Source organism: Thamnophis elegans, chromosome 4 (genome assembly GCF_009769535.1).
Source record: "Thamnophis elegans isolate rThaEle1 chromosome 4, rThaEle1.pri, whole genome shotgun sequence".
In the NCBI taxonomy this organism is placed as follows: Eukaryota; Metazoa; Chordata; class Lepidosauria; order Squamata; family Colubridae; genus Thamnophis; species Thamnophis elegans.
The window spans coordinates 54,359,372-54,379,655 of NC_045544.1; the positions used below are offsets into that span (position 1 = coordinate 54,359,372).

The window sequence follows — 20,284 nt, forward strand, 5'->3', positions numbered from 1 at the left end:
TGTAGTTTGTTAGCTATCATGAATGCTCACTAAAGTAGAAAAGGATGTATGTGTAACAGAGGGGGTTTTCAGCAGGTTCTGACCAGTTCTGGAGAAACGGTAGCGGAAATTTTGAGTAGATTGGAGAACAGGTAAATACCACCTCTGACTGGCCCTGCCCCCATCTATTCTCCGCTTCCCGAGTCCCAGCTGATTGGGAGGAAATGGGGATTTGTCAGTATTTTTTTCCTGGAGTTGGAAGGGAATGGAGATTTTACAGTATCCTGCCCCTGCCATGCCCACCAAGCCATGCCCACCAAGCCAAGCCACGCCACGCCCACCAAATCATGCCCATAGAACTGGTAGTAAAAAAAATGAATCCCACCACTGATGTATACAAATAAATCAAATAAGGCAATATAATAATAGCAATATATAATACTATTATATGAAGTTATGCTACTCTTCTAATGCCAATACATTACCCAATGCATTTTATCACATTTAAGATTAATTGATCTTAAATGTTTGGGAAAATAGAGCTAAAAACCTATGTACTAATAACTACAATGATATATAATTAAAATTATAAAAGATAAAAGATAATATCTTCCTTTTACTTTGCTGTAGGAGAGAATAATTTCCTACAGAAGAACTAATTGGTAAAATTTCAGCAGGGAGAATGTCTTCTTGGCCTTCCAATATGGAATCTTCCAATATGGATACTGGAAAAGCTCACTCTGTATCTCAAACAGGTCTTGTTACACAGGTGGAGCCTACGGAAGGATGTTTCCAGCAATTTGTAGGAAATGACTAACTAATCTGATATGAGAGGGAGTAATCCATGATGAGACTTGGATTAAAACTCTTCAGAACTTTAACATCTTCATTTCTCTGCACTATGCCTGGAAACAAGGACGTGCAATCAGGAGAGGCAGGGGAGGCAGAGCCTCACCACTGTCATCATGAAAAGAAAAAAAATGTAAAAGGAAAAAGGCTGAGCTAGTTGCTCCCAGACTCACCATGGATGACTCCGCTTAGTGCTTAACTGTTTAAAAAAGCCTCTAAAAAGTGCCCTCTACAGGAGGCAGCAGGAGAACGAGATGCCTCATCTAGTCTGACTTTATGATCACTCAGCAGAGCTAAGCAAGGGTTAAAAGCCAAAAAATTCCTGACGTAGGTGAGGCATGTCGTTCTCCTGCCTCCTGTAGAGGCCGTTTTTTTAGAGGCTTTTTTAAATAGTCAAGCAGAGTCATCCATACGGTGACTCTGGCAGCAACTAGCTCAGCCTGACCTCAGTTCTTGCCTTTTTCCTTTTACATTTTTTTTCTTTTCATGATGGCAGGCAAGAGCAGAGTTGAAATCCTCTGTGAAACAGCTGGAAAAGGTATGTGTATGTGTGGGTTGGAGGGAGGTGGAGGAATTCAAACTTCATCCTCCTGGTGCAACTTTGTGTGTGTGTGTGTGTGTTTGAGAGGTGGGGGAGGGAGCATATTGAGACAGTTCTTTAGTTTATGCACTATGTAATATTCTAATACTATGCCTTTGGGTTTTCTGAAATTTTAATTATCCAATCATAAGCAAAAACAATGTTTTCAGTAGAATGAATTTCCACTTCTACTTACACCTGCCAGCCAAAATGCTGCTAGTGGTATTGCTAACATGGGCTGAGGAGGAAAACCTAAATTTTCTGAATCCTGGTGCAACTTTGTGTGTGTGTGTGCGCGTGCGCACGCACATGTGCGTGCGAGGGGGGAGGGAGGGAGAGAGGGAGGAAGGAGGGGAAGGGAGAAGAAAAAGAAAAAGAAAGAAAGAAACTTATTTAGCAAATAAGTTTAGAAAAACAAATGCTGTCACTTTAATTGGAACTGAGCATGCCTGGCTGTGGAATTCTGGGAGTTGAAGTCCACAAGTCTAAACAAAATGCTGCCTCACCAGCCATAAACCTCACAGCACGTCACTGCCTGGAAACAAATGGATATCCAGAGTAATCCTTGCAGGACTGATATCATATAAGTACAACCTGCAGCCATCAGATTCTTGCAGATGTAAAGCATTCTTGGCAGCCTCTGTTCCCAAGCTCTTGTCCAATTAGCTAACCTCACATCTTCACAAGGGATGAAGATAAATATCATCCTATTTAAATATATTTTAATTATCAAACTGATTAAGGGTCAATCTGATTAATTCCTCTTCATAGTGTTTCAAGTGGCCATGAACATTGCTGAGAGTCTAGAAAAAAACCAACCAGAAAAATTATAAATAAATTAGTGGCCTATCCAACTCTAATTTTGTTCATGCGAAAGTCACCAGGAAATTCCCATTGAGATTATTGAATATTCACCAGCACCTAGACATCTAAGGGGACTCAGGATACAATATAAGCAGTTGCCAAACTTTAGTCTTTTTCAATTCTGGAAGGTTTGTCTCAGGATAAAGAACTTTGATATTCTCTTATATTGCTGTTTTAATGGTTTTTTGTGCACCTAAATAGACAGCTATTTTCTGTGACTGAGTAATGAAAGAGTTGAACCACTTGTTTATCACACTATTAAAAAAACATAAAGTGTCACTGTCCTAAACTATATTCTGTTCAAGTTTTATTGGGATGAAGAGACATGTATAAATATTGTAAAGAATGGACACTATACATTAGTAATTTATAACTGGATGTGTGCAATGTTGCTGTCTATTCTCACTTCCAACTGCTTTGATATATTACAACATTTCTGCTTCCAGCTGAATTTGTAGCACATTTATAAGAATGGCTGTGCAATGCTTTGTATTTTATTCCAAAAATGCTTCAGAGTGAATGAGTCCTAATCTTTTACAAGTTTGACTTCTTAACGTAATTGCATCTTTCTCCAGGATCCTCTGGGAAAAGACATAGCTGCTTAAGAAATTTCAGCCTCATGGCATATTTGTTGCCCCGCAAACTCCAGAAGACCTTTTCATAACTGAAAAGAAAGCAATGTGTAGCCCTATTCCTAAAGCATATTGTGCAATATCTAAGTAAAGATGTGGAATATTGCATCCTTGAGCAAACTAATATGCTATGAATCATTACATTTGATAGTGAGAGAGAAAATTATGGTTAGCTAAATCTTTTTAAAAAATGTTTTTATTGAACATATATCGTTATTTACACCACATTTTCAATCTTTACTGTGCTCCAGTATCAGCAACGCTCATAATTACATAATGGTTATTTCATTCTTCTTCTTATCCAATTCTATACATCGCTGTTATATATATTATCTATTATATCCATATTTATATGACTATTGTATATCATATCAATATTCATACACACATATATATGTATGTATGCATAGTATTTACATCTATTTCTAGCCATTTATACCATTTGTCCCAAATCATATAATATTCCGTTTCTCCTCTGTCTTTTAATTCCATAGTTAATCTGTCCATCTCTGCACATTCAAGTACCTTATATATCACCATACCCTTGGATGGAATGTTGTCTTGTTTCCAGTTTTGTGTGTGTGCAATTTGGGCCACGGTTGTTATATGGAGCATAATGTATACATTTTCTCTTATTATGCCTAGTTAAGTCATTTATAAACATCATTTATTTAATTATGTATTCATTTGTTCAATCGTTCATTGATTCACAGACTAATTTATTCATTCACTTTCTATAGCAACCCATTTCAGCCAAATGACTCTGTCTGGTTTATAATTCTTAAAACAATGAAAAATAAATTTAAATAAATTTAAAAATCCAGGAAAGAAATACTTATAGCAGCCAAGATAGTTAACAGTAAAAACAAGAAAAAGAGCCCTTAACATATTCAGAATCCCAGGCACAGCTAAAATTTAAAAGTCTTTTTAAAGGTTGGGTTGGTGCCATTCTAATTTCTGAGGGAAGAATATTCTGCTAAGCAGGGCCCTCAGCAGAGAAAGTCTATTTTCTAGTTCTCACTGGTCAACACTCTTTAGCTGATTGTATCTGTACCATCCAAACTGGTGGATCAAATTGAATAGGTAGAAGCTCTTGCATTGATATCGCGTCAGGAACTGCCTGACAGAAATTAATCGCATTTCATTATGATTTATTAGTCACTAAAAAAAGGTGCCATATTCAGCAAAAGAAAGAGCTTTCACCTAAAGACTGGTAGACATACAAGTTGTCCAATTAGATGCTCTTCAACTGTGGTGGCCTTTAACTTTCATAATTACTAGTTTGCACTGATAATCACTGTGACTGCCAGAATTCCAACAACTGAAGTCCAGCATGGCTGAATATATTAGGTTGTGAAAAAGAATAAATTGTTTATTTCATTCTAGGGACTTTGAGGCATAGCTTCTGTTGATTTGACAACCATACTGGAGGTCTATGGAGATTCTCAACCATCCAGGTCATGGTTGTCCCAAAGGTGCTTTTTCAAAAGGCAACTGAACTTTCTGGGTTTTCTTTGAAGTATTTTTGCTTCTCATCCAACAAGCTTCTTGGATGAGAAGCGAAATGCCTTCAAAGAAAAAACCAGAAAGTTCAGTTGCCTTTTGAAAAAGCACCTTTGGGACACTTTGCCTAGCATTTGAGGCCTGTCCTGTAAAATGCATGCAAACGGAATCTAAAGTAGCTGGGGCCACATTTTATATTTCTAATTTATTGGGATTTGGGGAGGGGTTAATTATTATTGGATTTTTAAAAATGTTTCTGGTTTTTTTTGCTCTTATTTTATAAAATAAAGGATAGTGCAGTAACGTTAAAAAACACACTGTAGTTTTTTTCTTTGTCAACAGAGGGCATTTTGAGACAGAAAGGGGAAGTCTTTTGGACAATTTATTAAAAAACAAAAACAAAAAAAACCTAGAGGGAGTGTGACCTTGAAGATCACAGCATCTTTTCTGTGATGAGGAAGAAAGTTGCATTTCTGTCCTTTGGGGTCAGATAGAAAGAAAGAGCTACAGAAATCTGAGAAGTTAATGACAAGTTGGGAGAAGCAATGTGGATTCTTTGCAGAAAATAAGGTGAGAAGTAGTAAGAGGGCAAAACAGATTGGAAGAAGAGACAGGGGGGAAAAAAAACAGGAAATGCAGAGAAGGAAAGTTCATAGTGAGGACATAAGGATCAGGTAAACAGGACTATGGAGGCCAAAAAGGAAAAAGAAAAATGGTTATTGGGTAGAATTACTAATTAGAAAATTATGGCAGGAAGTGGCACTTTAGATACTTTAAAGCAGTGGGTGACAGTGTGTGGGCTAGAAGGAAAGGCTGAGAGACACTGAGGGAAGCGGAACTCTGCACTTTTTGCTGTCCTATCAGAAAAACTAAATCAAACTTGGAGCGATACCATCTTTTATGGGTCAAAAACAATGCAAACCAAAGAAAAAGAAACAAACAAACAATCCTAAAGTAATAAGTAACCCTGATGTTCTCTCCTTTGGCACTGCACTCTGCTCTTTGATCTTTTCTGATCTGTGAATTGAGGTTTCTGCCAAAAAAGAAGAAATGGTTACTGAAATGGTTATTTGTTCCACTTGAGAGATGAAAATACATTCTTGTGTTTACACAACACTTTAAAAAGCTAAATAAGCTAGTAACAAGGTTCATTTTTACTAGCTCCTTTGTAAGTGCAAAAACGGGATAGCCTTTTTGGTTTGGTTTTTTCCCCAATTTGATTGGAGTACTTACACTACTGATTCCATATTTCAGTCATGCTTAGTAGTCGAACAGTATACAAGGAGTAGCTTGTTATTTGATGTAATAAATCCTCAGCAGTGTTGAAACTTGGTTGAAATAGAAGGCAAACATTTGTTCCAATGTGAGCTGAGGAAAGTATTCTTCAAAATGGCAGACAATTAACAATATCAAGTGAACCTTTCCTTTCTCCCTAAGTTATCATTCTTTCTCTTCCCAGATTCAAACTCTGTTCTGAATTTGTGCTGAGGGACCCAAGCAGATTTGGAGATGTGGGTTGAGATGATCTTTTGTGGAGAAAAAAAGGATTTCACAATCTGTAAGAGCAAATCCAATAACTTTTGCTTAGAAGATCAAGTTTAAACAAAGGTTTCAGCATTTAGATGCAGGAAGATCTGAATGAATGGTAGTATTCGTCTGTGACAGCTTTTTAGGAAAGAATGACCATACATTACTATTAAATGGAAGGAAAATTTGATGCCTGCTCTAGGAGGTAATGTTGTTGATTTCATACTACCTGTAAATCTGGTTGCTTTCCAGTTGCTAGAAACAAAGAGCTTTTACACACATCTCTGCATTACGAAGAAAGCCTTTGTGAGCACTATCATCAAACACTTATGACACCGGAAATGCTGATTTCCTATCTAAGCCCTTCCCAGCTTGGTTTCATAGCAGAGAGGATTGGAGATTACAGTCAGCCATGAGATGTTGAATTTCAGATCAGATTTAAGGCCTATTTAGATAGGCTAGCAATGGATTGGTCAGCTCTGCAGTAGCATTGAACAGTTAAGCCCTGGCGGCTCAGTGGTTAGATTTCAGTATTGCAGCCTCTGTCCACAGCCTGGAGTTCGATCTTGATAGGCTTAAAGTTGACTCAGCCTTCCATCCTTCCGAGGTCAATAAAATGAGGATCCAGATTGTTGGGGGCAATGTGCTGACATTGTAAACCACTCAGAGAATGCTGTAAAGCACTATGGAGCAATATATACATCTAAATGATATTGCTATTAAGCAAGATAGGGAAACCTTCAATATATTCCGCCTAATGCTCACAGTATCACATACCATTAACTACATGGGCTGAACTTACTGTCAGTAGAACAATCAGTGGTCATAAGAGATTAAGTAACATCAGTGACACACTGAAATTAAATCTCAGCTCCCCATCTGAGGCTTGAAATTTTTTTTTACATATTCTAACAAGCAGATGTTACAAGTAGATGTAATATGGTACCAACTTGCGAGTAGAAGTGTATTATGATGTTTCTCTTTCCTCTAGGGCCAATTATTGTCAGTGTTGCTGGGATATAGTGGTCTAGCCCTAGAGTCCCATTCTGCCCACTTCCTGCTTTTTTTTTAAAAAAAAATAACTACAGGGATTTGCTTGGGGAGGAAATCCATCAACACTGGATGCAATATCATCAGTATGCTGATTTATTTATTTTCTATACCCACCTATTTCAAGCAAGTGGCTGGTAGCTAACAATTCTAAAACAATTAAAAGTATAAAAAACAGTACAAAATCTGTACATTCAGCAGCCAAGAAAATTATTATAATAATTACTAAGTGTAGGTAGTCCTCAAGTTACCACCACAATTGAGCCCAATATTTATGTTGCTAAGGGAAATATTTCTTAAGTGAGTTTGCCCCATTTTACAACTTATCTTGCCACGGTTATTAAGTGAATCATTACATTTGTTAAGGTAATAAGATAGTTGTTAAGTAGACAAAATTGAAATAGAACCAAATGAGTAGGCAGATCAATTTAATAACTCAAAAGGAATTAGCACAGAAAATTGAAGTAGTCAGACAGAATTACTTTGAACATGTCAACAAACCAGGACGATGGCTGGCATATAGACTGTAGAACGAAAGAGAAAAAAGGAAATGATACGAAACTATATCTGGGTTTGTGGAAATACCATCCCCAAGAAAACATAAATTGAGATTTGAAAGTGACACATATAACAAGAGAAAAAGAAAGGGAGAGAGGAAGAGAGGATGAGAGGAAGAGGAAGGAAGAAAGAGAAGGAGAGGAGGGTGGAAGGGAGAGGAAGAGGGTAGGAAGGGGAAGAGCAGGGGAGAGGTAAGGGAAGAAGGAAAGAGAAGGAGAGGAGGAAGGAAATAGGGAAGGGAGGGAAGAAGGAAGGGAAAGGAGAGGAGGGTGGAAGGGAGAGAAAGAGAAGGAGAGATAGTAGGAAGGGAAAAGGAAGAGTGGAGGAGAGGCAAGGGAAGAAGAAAGAGGTAAGGAGAGGTGGGTGGAAGGGAGAGAAAGAGAAGGAGAGATAGTAGGAAGGGAAAAGGAAGAGTGGAGGAGAGGCAAGGGAAGAAGAAAGAGGTAAGGAGAGGTGGGTGGAAGGGAGAGAAAGAGAAGGAGAGAGGGCAGGAACGGGAAGAGGGGGGGTAGGAGTAGGGGAGAGGTAAGGGAAGAAAGAAGGGGAAGGAGAGAAGAAAGGAAGGAAGTAGAGAAGGAAGGGAGGGAGAAAAGAAAGGGAAAATAAGGCAGTGTTACAACAGGTGCTAGGGATGGTAAACAAAGCAACCCAAACTGTATATTATAACCTTTTAAATGGAATAACAAAAATATAAGAATGGCAAAGAAAAAGAATAACCATGTGAATGTATATCTATAATTGTATGTAAGAGAATAAACGATAGTAAGAATATAAAGCATAATATAGGTAACAATATTTTGTTATAAATAGCTAAGTATAAATAAATATAGAATAGTACATAAAATGGATAACGATTAAGGGGACCATGAATGCAAGATAGAAATGTATAGAAGGAAAAACACTAACTGCAAAGAAATCGATACAGAACTGCTGTATGATACATGATGGAACTTCTTGTTCCTATGTTGTTTTAAGTCATGTGTTTGTTTTTGTTGATGTGTTTATACGTTTAAAATATATATATTTTAAAAAAGATAGTTGTTAAATGAATCTGATTCCCCATTGATTTTGCTTGTCAGAAGGTCGCAAAAGCTGATCCCATGACTCCAGAACACTGAAACCCTCATAAATATGAACCAGTTGCCAAGCATCTGAATTTTCATAATGTGACCATAGGGATGCTGCAATAGTCGTAAATGTAAAAAACGGGCATAAGTCATTTTTTTCAGAGCTATTGTAACTTTGAGCGGTCACTAAACGAACTGTTGTAAGACGAGGACTACCTGTAAAGACAAGAAGCAGGGCCTTTAACACATTAGATTATACATCTGTGCCCCCAGCCAGTCAAGTGAGCTTGTCAAAGTATTGTCCTCATATGGAATTGGGAGTATGCTCACATAGCTGAAGTAAACAATGGACATCTGCCATTGTAATTTCATTAGGTAAAGGTAAAGGTTCCCCTCGCACCTATGTGCTAGTCATTCCCGACTCTAGGAGATGGTGCTCATATCTGTTTCAAAGCTGAAGAGCTAGCACTGTCCGAAGACGTCTCTGTGGTCATGTGGCCGGCATGAGTAAATGCTGAAGGTGCACGGAACGCTGTTACCTTCCCACCAAAGATGGTCCCTATTTTTCTACTTGCATTTTTACATGCTTTCAAAATACTAGGTTGGCAGAAACTGGGACAAGTAATGGGAGCTCACTCCATTATGCAGTGCTAGGGATTCGAACCGCCAAACTGCCGACCTTTCTGATCGACAAGCTCAGCGTCTTAGCCACTGAGCCATTGCATCCCTTTCATTAGTTTCATTAAAGTATCCAAAATCAAGCACATGGCAAGACCTGTGGAAAAGGTATACCTGGGATCTACCTGGGATCAGAAAAAAAAAAAGTTAGCTAGTCAAACAGATGGTGTTTGTGATGCTGATGTACTGATGTGCCATGTTAGGAGTTGCAGTAACAATGACTACATCCTTGGAAGAGAAGGAACCTTCTGCTTTTGAAGACATAAAATATTGTGTTAGTGATGCTGGTCTTGTCCTTTTGTACCTTTTGAAGTAGTTGGTAAGCTTCACATTATTAATCTTTACAATAATCTTGAATCCCTGGAAAGAATTACTCCATATTGCAGCTGTATGTGTGTGTGTGTGTGTGTGTTTCTGTGTGTGTGTGTGTGTGTGTGTGAGAGAGAGAGAGAGAGAGAGAGACAGAGACAGAGACAGAGACAGAGACAAGAATAGTGGTTTGTCCAATAATAACGAATGAATTCATGCCCTGATTTATATTTTTGAAATGTTTATAAGCTGATTTTCAAGTCCAAGCCTTCACAACACAACATCACAGAAAGGAATTTATTAGGCTCACCAGGAAAATATAGTATTATTATGAGAAGGTCACATAAGCCTCACTGCATATCTGCATCTGTTTTTGATTTAATAATAAAAAGAGAATGGCTGAAGTGGATCAGGGCCACACAGGATGTATAAGGAGAGATTTAATTATTCCCTCTCTAGCTATGAACTTTCCAAATTTAGTGTCTCCCATCTGGCACTTAGAGGTTTACTAGTACTTCCTCGTGTATGTGTTCATATGAGAATTTCAGGGGACTTAACATACGGGGAGGAAAATATTACATGCCACAATCCCCATTTGGTTTAGACTGCAAAACTGACTCTTGCATTTACAAACCCTAAAATAGATAGAATAGGCACTATCCCAAGAAAAGACATAGCTGCTTTAAAAGTTGCAGACAGGTGCTGTGTTGGCTCCTGCTGCAGCAATGTTTAAAACAAGGCTTTAAAACGGGCTCTGTCCCCAGACTCAGTTAGAAAGGGTACTAGATCCTCGTGGGGGTGTGGGGGTGGGATATTTTGGTCCTTTAACTGATTATTAATTTTCTGTAGATTGTGCTTTGATGATTTATTTTCTGGTTATACTGCATTTTATTTTACTTCGTAAGCTGCCAGCTGTTGTAACCAATTGGGCATCTTATAAATCTCTAATCTCATAAATGCCATACATATTTAAATATTTGCATTCATGTATGCCATAAAGCACTGTATGCGTATTTAATTATTACAATTATTTGCAGATCCTGTATTTGCAAATTTGCCTACTTGCCACGTGTATTTGTAACCCCAAAATTAACATTTGCAGCACTTCTGTGATCACTTGTGGAAATGCGCTGAAAAAATTGACTTGACTTGACATTCACATTTCCAACGGAGGTTGAACAAGATGACATTCTGCCTTCTTGTTACAGTTCTCATGCAGTAAAAGAAATGAGCTATATTTCCCTTAGGATCAATGGTTCAGTACCCACAACTTTATAAAACAGAAAGTCCTATAAAGAACCTTCCCGCAAATAATGAGAATCAACTGTGTTTAATAGACTGTGAAGCATTGCATGGCCTGACTACATACTTAGTAGATCCTGCCCTTTTGATTCTGAGCCCCATGGAACCATTAGTACTTCTAAGAAAAGGCAGTCTTGAAGAGAAGAAGAACCAAATCTAATTCAGTTGGAAAGAAAGTTCAGTTACTTGATGCTTTCCCCCCCATAATATTTATTTATTTATTTAGTTTGTCAAACATGTAAAAGATAACAGGTATAAATATAAACATAAATATGAACACAGCAAATGAGTACAAATAAATGGAGATAGTAGGACAGGGATGGTAGGCAGGTTGGTGTGCTTATGCACAGCCCTTAGAGACCTCTTAGGAATGGGGTGAGGTCAACAGTAGACAGTCTTAGGTTAGAGTGGCATTGACCACTCTGTTGATGAAGTCGTATTTTCTTCAATTGAGTTTGGATTGATTTACCTTGAGTTTGTATCTATTGTTTGCTCATGTATTATTGTGATTGAAGCTGAAGTAGTCATTACTTCAGTAGGCGTAGTTCTAGGTTCTCTAAGCCCAAAATTTCAAGCCTGGTGGCATAGGGCATTCTGTTGTGAGTAGAGGAGTGAAGTATTCTTCTTGTGAAATACCTCTGGACTCTCAATTGTGTTACTGTCCGATATGCAGTGCGGATTCCAGACAGATGAGCTGTATTCGAGAATTGGTCTAGCAAAGGTTTTGTATGCCCTAGTTTGCAGTACAATATTACTGGAGAAGAAGCTTCGCAAGATTAGATTGACAACTCTTAATGCCTTTTTGACAATGCTGTTACAGTGAGCTGTGGCACTTAGATCATTTGAGATGAGTAAAAAAGACTTTTCATGCTCATCAGAATACATATATGGGTCTTCTGAAAGCCAGTAGGAAGCAGTGATTAAGATGCTTAAGGGGGAAGGCCCAGGTTCTAGCTGTCCTTTAAGCCCAGAAGCCAGCTTGGTGACTCTGTCTGAAGCGGATCAGGGCCTCAGGCTGTGTAAGGGGACATTTAATGATTCCCTCTCTAGCTATGAACCTTCCAAATGTTAATGTCTCCCATCATTTGCACTAGTGCCAGCCAGTCATTCCCTCTAAGCCTTAAGTATTGTCAGGCTCTATGACAGCTGGCTGAGAAACAAAACCCTTTGCCACAACATGCATTGATTGCTTCACCGTGTGAACGGCAGAGGGCACAGTGCAAAACAAGAGGATACTGTTATCAAGTGGAACAAATGCTAGAAAACAACAAACACACATAATGTAAGTAAGTAAAATCTTTATTATGGTCAAGGACCAGCAATACACATTAGTTTTTACACTACATTAAAAAATACTAACATTAAAATATAATTAAAAAGTATTGACTTTAAAAGTGAATAATAACATAATGGTCCAAAGATTGTTAGAGGTATGTCCAGATAATTGGTACAAGATGGTACTATACTTCTGTAGCCATTTTTTTTTTCTTATGGACATTGCAGTAGCATAGAACTTTGCCACTGCATATGTGGTAACCGGGTTAGTGTCCTGGAGGAAAAAGCCTAGATAAAAATTGTCTGCCCTCTCTGGTAATCTCTCTAATAAGGGGAGAATATGTGCAGACCTACAAGCTCTGTATAGCTCGCAGTGTAATAGAACATGTAGATTATCTTCCACTTCCCCTTTACCACATATACAAACCTGTTCTGCTATAGGTGTTCCCTTATACCTGCCCTGGAGGAGAGTTGAAGGAAGAATGTTAAATCTGGCTCTGAAGAAAGCTATTCTTTGTTTTGGGCAGATCAGGCCATTTAGATATCTTGCCGATTCCCACACATCCTGTTTGATTCTGTCCCTACTGTGGAGAGGCAACCTATTTAGTTCTTCTTGGAACTCTATGTCCCTCATTCTATTAATTACTACTTGCTTTGCTTGCTCAAAGCCTAGGGACATTAAGAATAATGGTGAGAGCCCATAAGAGTCCAGCTTGTGATCAATTGCCTGTTTCCAGGGGGAAGGGAAATTGTCAGTCAACACTAGTGGGAACAGTCCCTCTGGAAAGAAATGCATTTTAAGCCAATAAATGATCATCATCTTCCAGGCTCTTACCTGAATTTGAGGCACGCCTGCCTCAATTCTTAACTGGGAATTTGGAGTTCCATTGGATGCAGCTAAGATGGCTCACAGGAATTTAGTTTGTGTGGTTTCTAGCAAGTCTCTCTTTGCAAGGTTTCCTGTTTGTGCCCTGTAAAGAATTTGTGCCAATGTTTTGGCCTCAAAAAGTTTTAAGGCAGCAGGTACTAACTGACCTCCACCTGTATAAAAGAAATGTTTGATTGCATTTGAGGACCTATTGGCTACTTGCAATGTGTGATCCAGGTGTGCCTTCCATGTCCCTAACAAGTGGAAAACCACGCCAAGGTATCTAAATGTTCTAACCTGTTCCAAACTATATCCTTCTATTTTCCAGGAGTATTGGCTTGGTCTTTTAGCAAAAACTAAAATTTTTGATTTATCGAAGTTAAAGACCAGCTTGTTTTGCCTGCAATAGCCGAGTGTTGCCCTAATTGCTCTCTTCAGTCCTATGGGGGTTTGTGAAATGATAGCGGCATCATCAGCATATAAGAAAATTGGCACTTTGCATTGAACACACATAATGAGTTTTCTATACTTTGTAGTTTGAGTATGAATGAAAAAGAAAATTCAGCTGTTAGTATCTTCAGCAAACTAGTGTTGCTGGTCTCAGTTTTTCTCCCTACCTCTTAGCTTAAGATTTTTTTTTTTTTTGCTTATGTGATCTCATTCATACTGAATTCATTCATAACAATGTTGTATATTACTGTTTTTCTAAAGACAGCATCTGCAAGATGGAATTCAGACAGAGTCTGGGACTAATCAAATTTTATATCTAACTACTATGATAGAGTTTTGTTGCGTACTTCAAGCTGCTTATTTGTGGTTTCCCTTCCAATGATGAATGGGACTGGAGACAAACTGCCTGGCACAGTTTGATAACTCATCATGGCTAGCAAGCTAGAGGGTTCTATCTGTATGTGTCTCTGAATGAATGACAGTTTTCTCCTGAAAAATTATGATAATTCAGCTTGCAATTTCATATGATATTTTTGTGGAGAGTGTAGAAATAACTTGACCACAACACATATTCTAATGCTGCAAGCTTTATCCTGTTTCATAGCATGGTAGTCCAGAACTGAAGTCTAACTCCCTATAGATGTCCACAGGCAGGATAGAATAAGAGGCAAGTGAGAAAATTTATTGTGTTGTTGCAATGCAAACTCAACTCCTCACTTATTTGTAGGCAACATCGCAACACAAGTATGAAAGGACAGAGCTTGCACCATCATGTTACAAAACACATTTCCTCATCTTGGCATTGCTCTGTTAGAGACAGACATTTGTGTGAGTCTTTGTCATTTTAATGAAATAGAAGCAATTGTGATTCCCTTTTCCTTTGATGGAAATCAAACCAAATGAAAAAGCCTATTCCTTTCACTGGAGAGTTATAATCCTACAGCTTTCTGTTCTTTCAAAAAAAAATTAGATATTAATGGAGCAGGATAAAAATGGCAATCTTTACTTAATTATTGGAATCAATGTATTCTTACTAAAAGGGAACAAAAACCAATAGCATGATTCAGTATAAAACATCCTCTATTCATATCAAAATGTCAAATTTCAAGCTTCTTGCTCTGGAGAATTCTTAAGCATGTTTTCTTACTAGCATAAATGTAAGTTAAAATCAGGATAGTTCCCTTCCTTTTCCTTCTCTTCTTCCAGCTGTAAGATATAATGTATAATAAAGATACTTGTTATTTTCACATTTACTGAGTTCATAACCCAACTTTACCTGTAAACATTGTAGTTTATAATAAACACACATGCACACATGAAAGATTAGAATCTCAATAGTTTGTTTTTCAGGGCCTGTGGAAATGCTGAGAATAGGGTCTGCTTCATTCCTAATCTATATATTAATATTTGCTTAGCAACTCCCTTGTGATTCTCCTGCCGCCAAAAGGTTTAAAGCAAATTCTTTTAAAACATCTGTACCTTGTCCTAAAATAGTTATCTCACCTCTGAAATTATAAAGTTTATAAAGTAATTACATCAATTGTTTTCAGGTTTGTTAAGGTGAAAAAAATCATTTATGCTATTTAGTGTGCAGTTATTAGTTGATTTTTTAAAAAAAATGCTGCATTATGTGAGAGATAATGAGAAAGTGTAGTGAAAGGTCTATGACTATCCACATTACTTAATAGTGTTCCTTTCTTGGAAAAGCAATTAGGAGTTTTGTGACATGTAAAAAAACCCTACAGATTGACTTTTCCATGCATCTGATTTGTGCAATTGTGTTATAAGTCTTTAGGGTTTCCCAAGATTTCTTGTTTGGTAAAAAGACGGCTACCATAATTACCCTCTAGTAATGATAACTTTCTTTAACTGTCTAGGTTAAACAGTGATGAACTTAAAATTCTAAAGCTAAACAAAGTTAAATTCTTTAACTGTGAACCTTTTTCCTTAAACATATAGGAAAAATATTTTCATTTGAACTTTGTTCTAAAAGACTTTCTAGTTAGTTCATACCTCCTTAAATAAGATGACCCAACAGAGAATGTATTTATTTATTAAACTCAAGTGAGACTTTAGGACTGTTGGTTTTTTTAAAAGGCAAATTGTATGGTTTAGAGCTTCCTCTATTTATTTATTTTTTCCTATCCTTTAGCAGCCCTCAGAATGTTTGCAGTCTAGATCCGAAGTGCTAGTTTAGTTGAGCACATCAACAGAGAAAAGGAACTAGAAGAATTGGTCCAATGCTGCTTCCAGTCAGTCTCACCATCTTAGGCCATCATCATTCAAAAATACCTGTTTCCTTTCACCTATTGTTTCCAGGATATCTATAATGACACATCTGTTCCTGAAGACCCACACTGTTGGACTGATTCCTAAACCTCCATTTTTCATGAGGTTCTTGTGGGTAATCTTTTGAAAAACACCACTTGAGGACTGAATACTCTTACAGTCACAGCCACCATGGAAATATAAGCAACGTAATCAAACCCATCTTCTGAAGCTCATAAAACGTAACCACATTACTCAAGAGAATGCTTTTAGAAAGAACGTATTTTTTAAACAAGGAAGGGTATGCTTGAAAAGACCTGTGGAGAAGAACAAGTTGCTCAGTAAACCTTTTTGGCAGCCATTCTGCCTCAACCAGGTTATTTTTCTCAGCTGTCCCACTACTTCATATTTTATATCTCAAATGCTATTAATAAATACACCATTGGTAGCAAAGGAATAAGTGCATACAGAAACTCTCTTTGGCTCCGTAGATTATTGCATGTATCAAGAGAGGTATATATTTAGACAGTTTTGATTTTCTGTCATGAATCACTTGTTTTTCTGCTTTATCTCAAGAAGTGTAGCTACTTACACTTGAACTGAGCTCATTAGCTATTTGCTTTATTTTAAATACTTGGTGGGTTATTATTCCCCCATTATGTATTTATTCAACAGTTTGTTCTTCTTGAGTTTTTGCACTGCTTTGTAGGCAATAAGCATAAATACCTACTTATAAAAGCTTGCTGGCAGTAGATGTCTGAATGAATACTTCTAAAAATTATGGCCATATTTAAATCCATTTGAATCCATTTTATCAATACTTGTAGGCATTGGGTGGCATTAACCTTTGAAACAAATGATTCAGCTCCAATCATACAAAGAACGATTGTGGGAAAAACGAATGCAAACCCACTCAAATATCCTATAAGCTACATGTAGTCCTCACTTAGCCACCCCTTATTCAACATCTATTCACAACTATTGTGATGCTGAAGAACTAGACATATGAAAGGTCCTCAAAGTTGTGGCCATCAGTGTTTCGATGGTCACATGATTGTGATTTGACTGCTGGGCAACTGGGGCACATTTATGACATTTGCAGCATCCCACATTCATATGATTAGCCTCTGAGACTTTCACCGTTGGATTCCAAGAAGCAAAGTCAATGGGGAAGCCAGTCACAGTCACATGACCTTGCACCTAATAAGTGTGGCTGATTTGCTTCAAGGCCACAGCTGGAACAGTCATCAGAAGTTGATGTGGTCACATGACATCGGTTTTGTTTAGCAAAAGAGTTCCTAGTCTCTATTGCTATCAGTAAGTGAGGACTGCCTCTACCCTGTAAGCTTAATTTTTCAGCCCAGTAGATAACTCCCACCATGATTAATCCAGGCCATACCCAAAACAAAAGCATGTATGTGACACATTTGTTTGTTTACAAATATGTAAACTTTAATATGCACAAAACTCAAAAAGGCAAGAGCACCCAAAACAATTACAAAGCACGTTAACTGAAATAGCAATTGATTAAAACCAAGTGCCAATGAAACAAGGCACCTCATGTGCCTGTCTGCACAAACCATTATTTCACATGTTAGCTATTATTCTGTCACATATTTACTCAAACACAGGAGATTGTAAACTCAAGAACACCTATGGATTCCTTCTATCATAAGTCCTATGAAGTTATGAAGCCCTCAGTTCCACATAATTAAGTTCCTGATTTTGGGACCTGTTTAAATAGAGTACTAGCCCTTTTCTGTTTTTCTCTCTCCCCTGTAAATAGGTTGTCCTCGATTTATGGCCACAATGGAGCCCAAAATTTCAACTGCTAAGGCAAGACAGTTGTTAAGTGAGTTTTTCCTCATGTTATGGCCTTTCTTGCTGCAGTTGTTCAATGAAACACTACAGTTGTTAAGTTAGTAACATGGTTATTAAGTGAATCTGGCTTGCCCATTGATTTTGCTCATCAGAAGGTCACAAAAGATGATCACATGACCCTGGGACACTGCAACCGTCATAAATACATGTCAGTTGCCAAGTATCTGAATTATGATCATGTGGCCATGGCGATGCCAAAATGGTTGTAAGTGTCAAAAACCAGTTATAAGTCAGTTTTTTACAGTGCAGTTGTAAATTCAAACAGTCACTAAACAAATGGTTATAAGTTGAGAATTACCTGTATAGTAATTGTGCACTGCAATATTCAGTCTCCCCATCCATGGAAACTCCAGTGATTAAAATTCTGAACATTCTTGAGTCCTCACTGGAATGGACAACCATATGGCTAGAGAAGGCTTTTAGTCTCTCCATGGGGGAGATACGAGCAAGAAGGTAGGCCTAAAGGCATTGGGGATGCCTTGAATCAGAGGTACTAATTTTTTTTCTCCATTTCTCGGCTTGTCATTCCATTTCCTACCTTGCTCCCTTGCTTTCAGTAGCATCTTCCATTTCCCCTGTGCTCTCAATGAATGTATTTCAGCCTACATGCATTCCAACTGTGCGACACAGAACAACAATTTCAGCAAAACTGGCATAGTTACTGTGTTGTTATATTAGGGATGGTACATGATCAGATGCTAATCATGGAGCCAGAATTTCCCACTCTTTCACAGCTGCAACTACTATATAATCGCTCCAGTTATCTGGACCTCCTCTTCTGTGGACACCTTAATGCCCCCTGTTTGCTCTTGACTTCAAAGCGAGTCTTTTCTCTTGTACCTTGATAAAACTGCATTTTTAAAAACCACCCATTCATCATACAGGTCTTTTTAAACAGTTAAGAGGTTATGAAATTGCATTTGTGGTAATCTGTGACCTGTTTTCTGCTGCAGGATTGATTCAATCTTCAAAAATAATTGCCAGCTGAAACATCTGTTTCTTTAACTAGTTTCCTATAGCAGAGTATAATAGTGCTACATTACATGATTGGCTGAACAAATAAACTTTCTGCAGGCATTAGCTAGCCTTTAACTTAGAGCTTTTATGTAGCAATGCTATTCCGTTTCAAATTTCAGAAGATGCGTGAGCAGAGAGTTTCATTGCTGTCTCATGAAAATTGTCAATACTTGAATACTCAGACTTACACACTGATCAGTTCACTTGTTCCCAGAAGCATGCTTGCACTGTATTCAGATTGGTAGAATTTCTCTAGGATCTGCCTGTTTATAGTCAGGTATGTGACTTCTTTCTCTTTCTCTTTCTTTCTCTTTTCCTTCCTTCCTTCCTTCCTTCCTTCCTTCCTCAAAATTTAAACTAGACGAGACCAGTAGAAACTACACAAATAGATGTAGACTTCAGATTTAGCAAAATACTTGAAATAATTTTCCGTTGTGATAATTAGCAGTTGTATGAGAAATTATATTATGACCAATGCCATGTTGGGATTGCTTTACTATATTTTGAGAAAATCTAGGACTTCAGTGGACTTCAGATATTGTTAACCTGTGTCCCGCAGAATTGGCAAATCTATGTTGCATACTTAACAGAGACATTTTTGTCATAATTCATAACATTGTTTTAAAATGATTTATTATCAGAACTGATTATTAGTTCCATCCTGTGCATGTATATGTCTAACTAAGCAAGAGACCTTAGAGTACAGAGTAAAAAAATCTTTTTGGAAATAACCTAATCTGATTAATTCAAATTGGCTAATTAAAATTTGAATATTTTAGTATTAGGGAAAAAGGAAATTATATCAGCTGTTATATTACTATAGACATTTATGAATGATGTAGAAGTACATAGTTATCCATTGGCAACAATAGGCTGGATAAATAAATTATTTCATAGACTTAAGTGTATTATGTAGCAAAATAAATATTCTAATTCTCTTTTAATTACTTTTTATTTGAATGTGCCAAAATCTATTTACACTGATATTTCCAAAATGATATTTTTTAACCTCCAAACTAAATATGCAATAGATAAACTCAAAAAGTCCAAATGAGTATTTTTTGTGTGTGCTGGATTTATCTTCTTTTTATAGCTAATGTGCAATTATGTGACCAGTGGACATTTAGTTTTCATTTCTATATATTTTGCTTCTTTTTAAATTCACATCAAAGACTTGTGCTAATAAGTATGAGACAACAGCAAGTTTAACTTATCTTTCTTTTTCCTTTCCTTTTTCCTTTAAAAAAAAAAAAAGCACTGGGCTGTAGCTAAATAACAGAAATCAGGATAACTGCAGCAAGCAAATATGTTTGTGTGCCTTTTCTCCTACATAGATATAGTCCACCCTTTCATTTCTGTTTGCTGGAATTTGATGGTTTGTGGCTGGCTGCACCCAGGAGCAAGTGCAGCCACACAAACACACTTGGCCATACTGTATCTCTGTTACACTGTAGTCCTACTCAGGGTCACTGCACTGTACACATTACATATTTCTAGCAAACATGAAAATGAACAAAACAAGGAGTCTAGATAAGCGGAGATAAATTGGAGCCAGTTTATTACTAAATACAGTGTAAAATGGACAGAGCTTTGAATTGGTGTCTCTCTAGACTCTTCCCCCGTGTCT

The 20,284-nt window shown here is 37.4% G+C and overlaps 1 protein-coding gene across 8 annotated transcripts in view; it reads left to right on the forward strand.

Moving 5' to 3' along the window:
- The window catches only part of ESR1 (estrogen receptor 1), a 254,600-nt gene that overhangs the window by 84,049 nt on the left and 150,267 nt on the right, over nucleotides 1-20,284 (forward strand). The window contains exon 1 of one of the 8 annotated variants that reach the window (XM_032216936.1): nucleotides 17,831-18,934. The exons of the other annotated variants lie outside the window; for them this stretch is intronic. The gene's annotated coding sequence lies outside the window, so the exon portion shown is untranslated. Of the gene's footprint in view, nucleotides 1-17,830; nucleotides 18,935-20,284 lie in introns of those variants that run through there. 8 annotated transcript variants of the gene reach the window in all.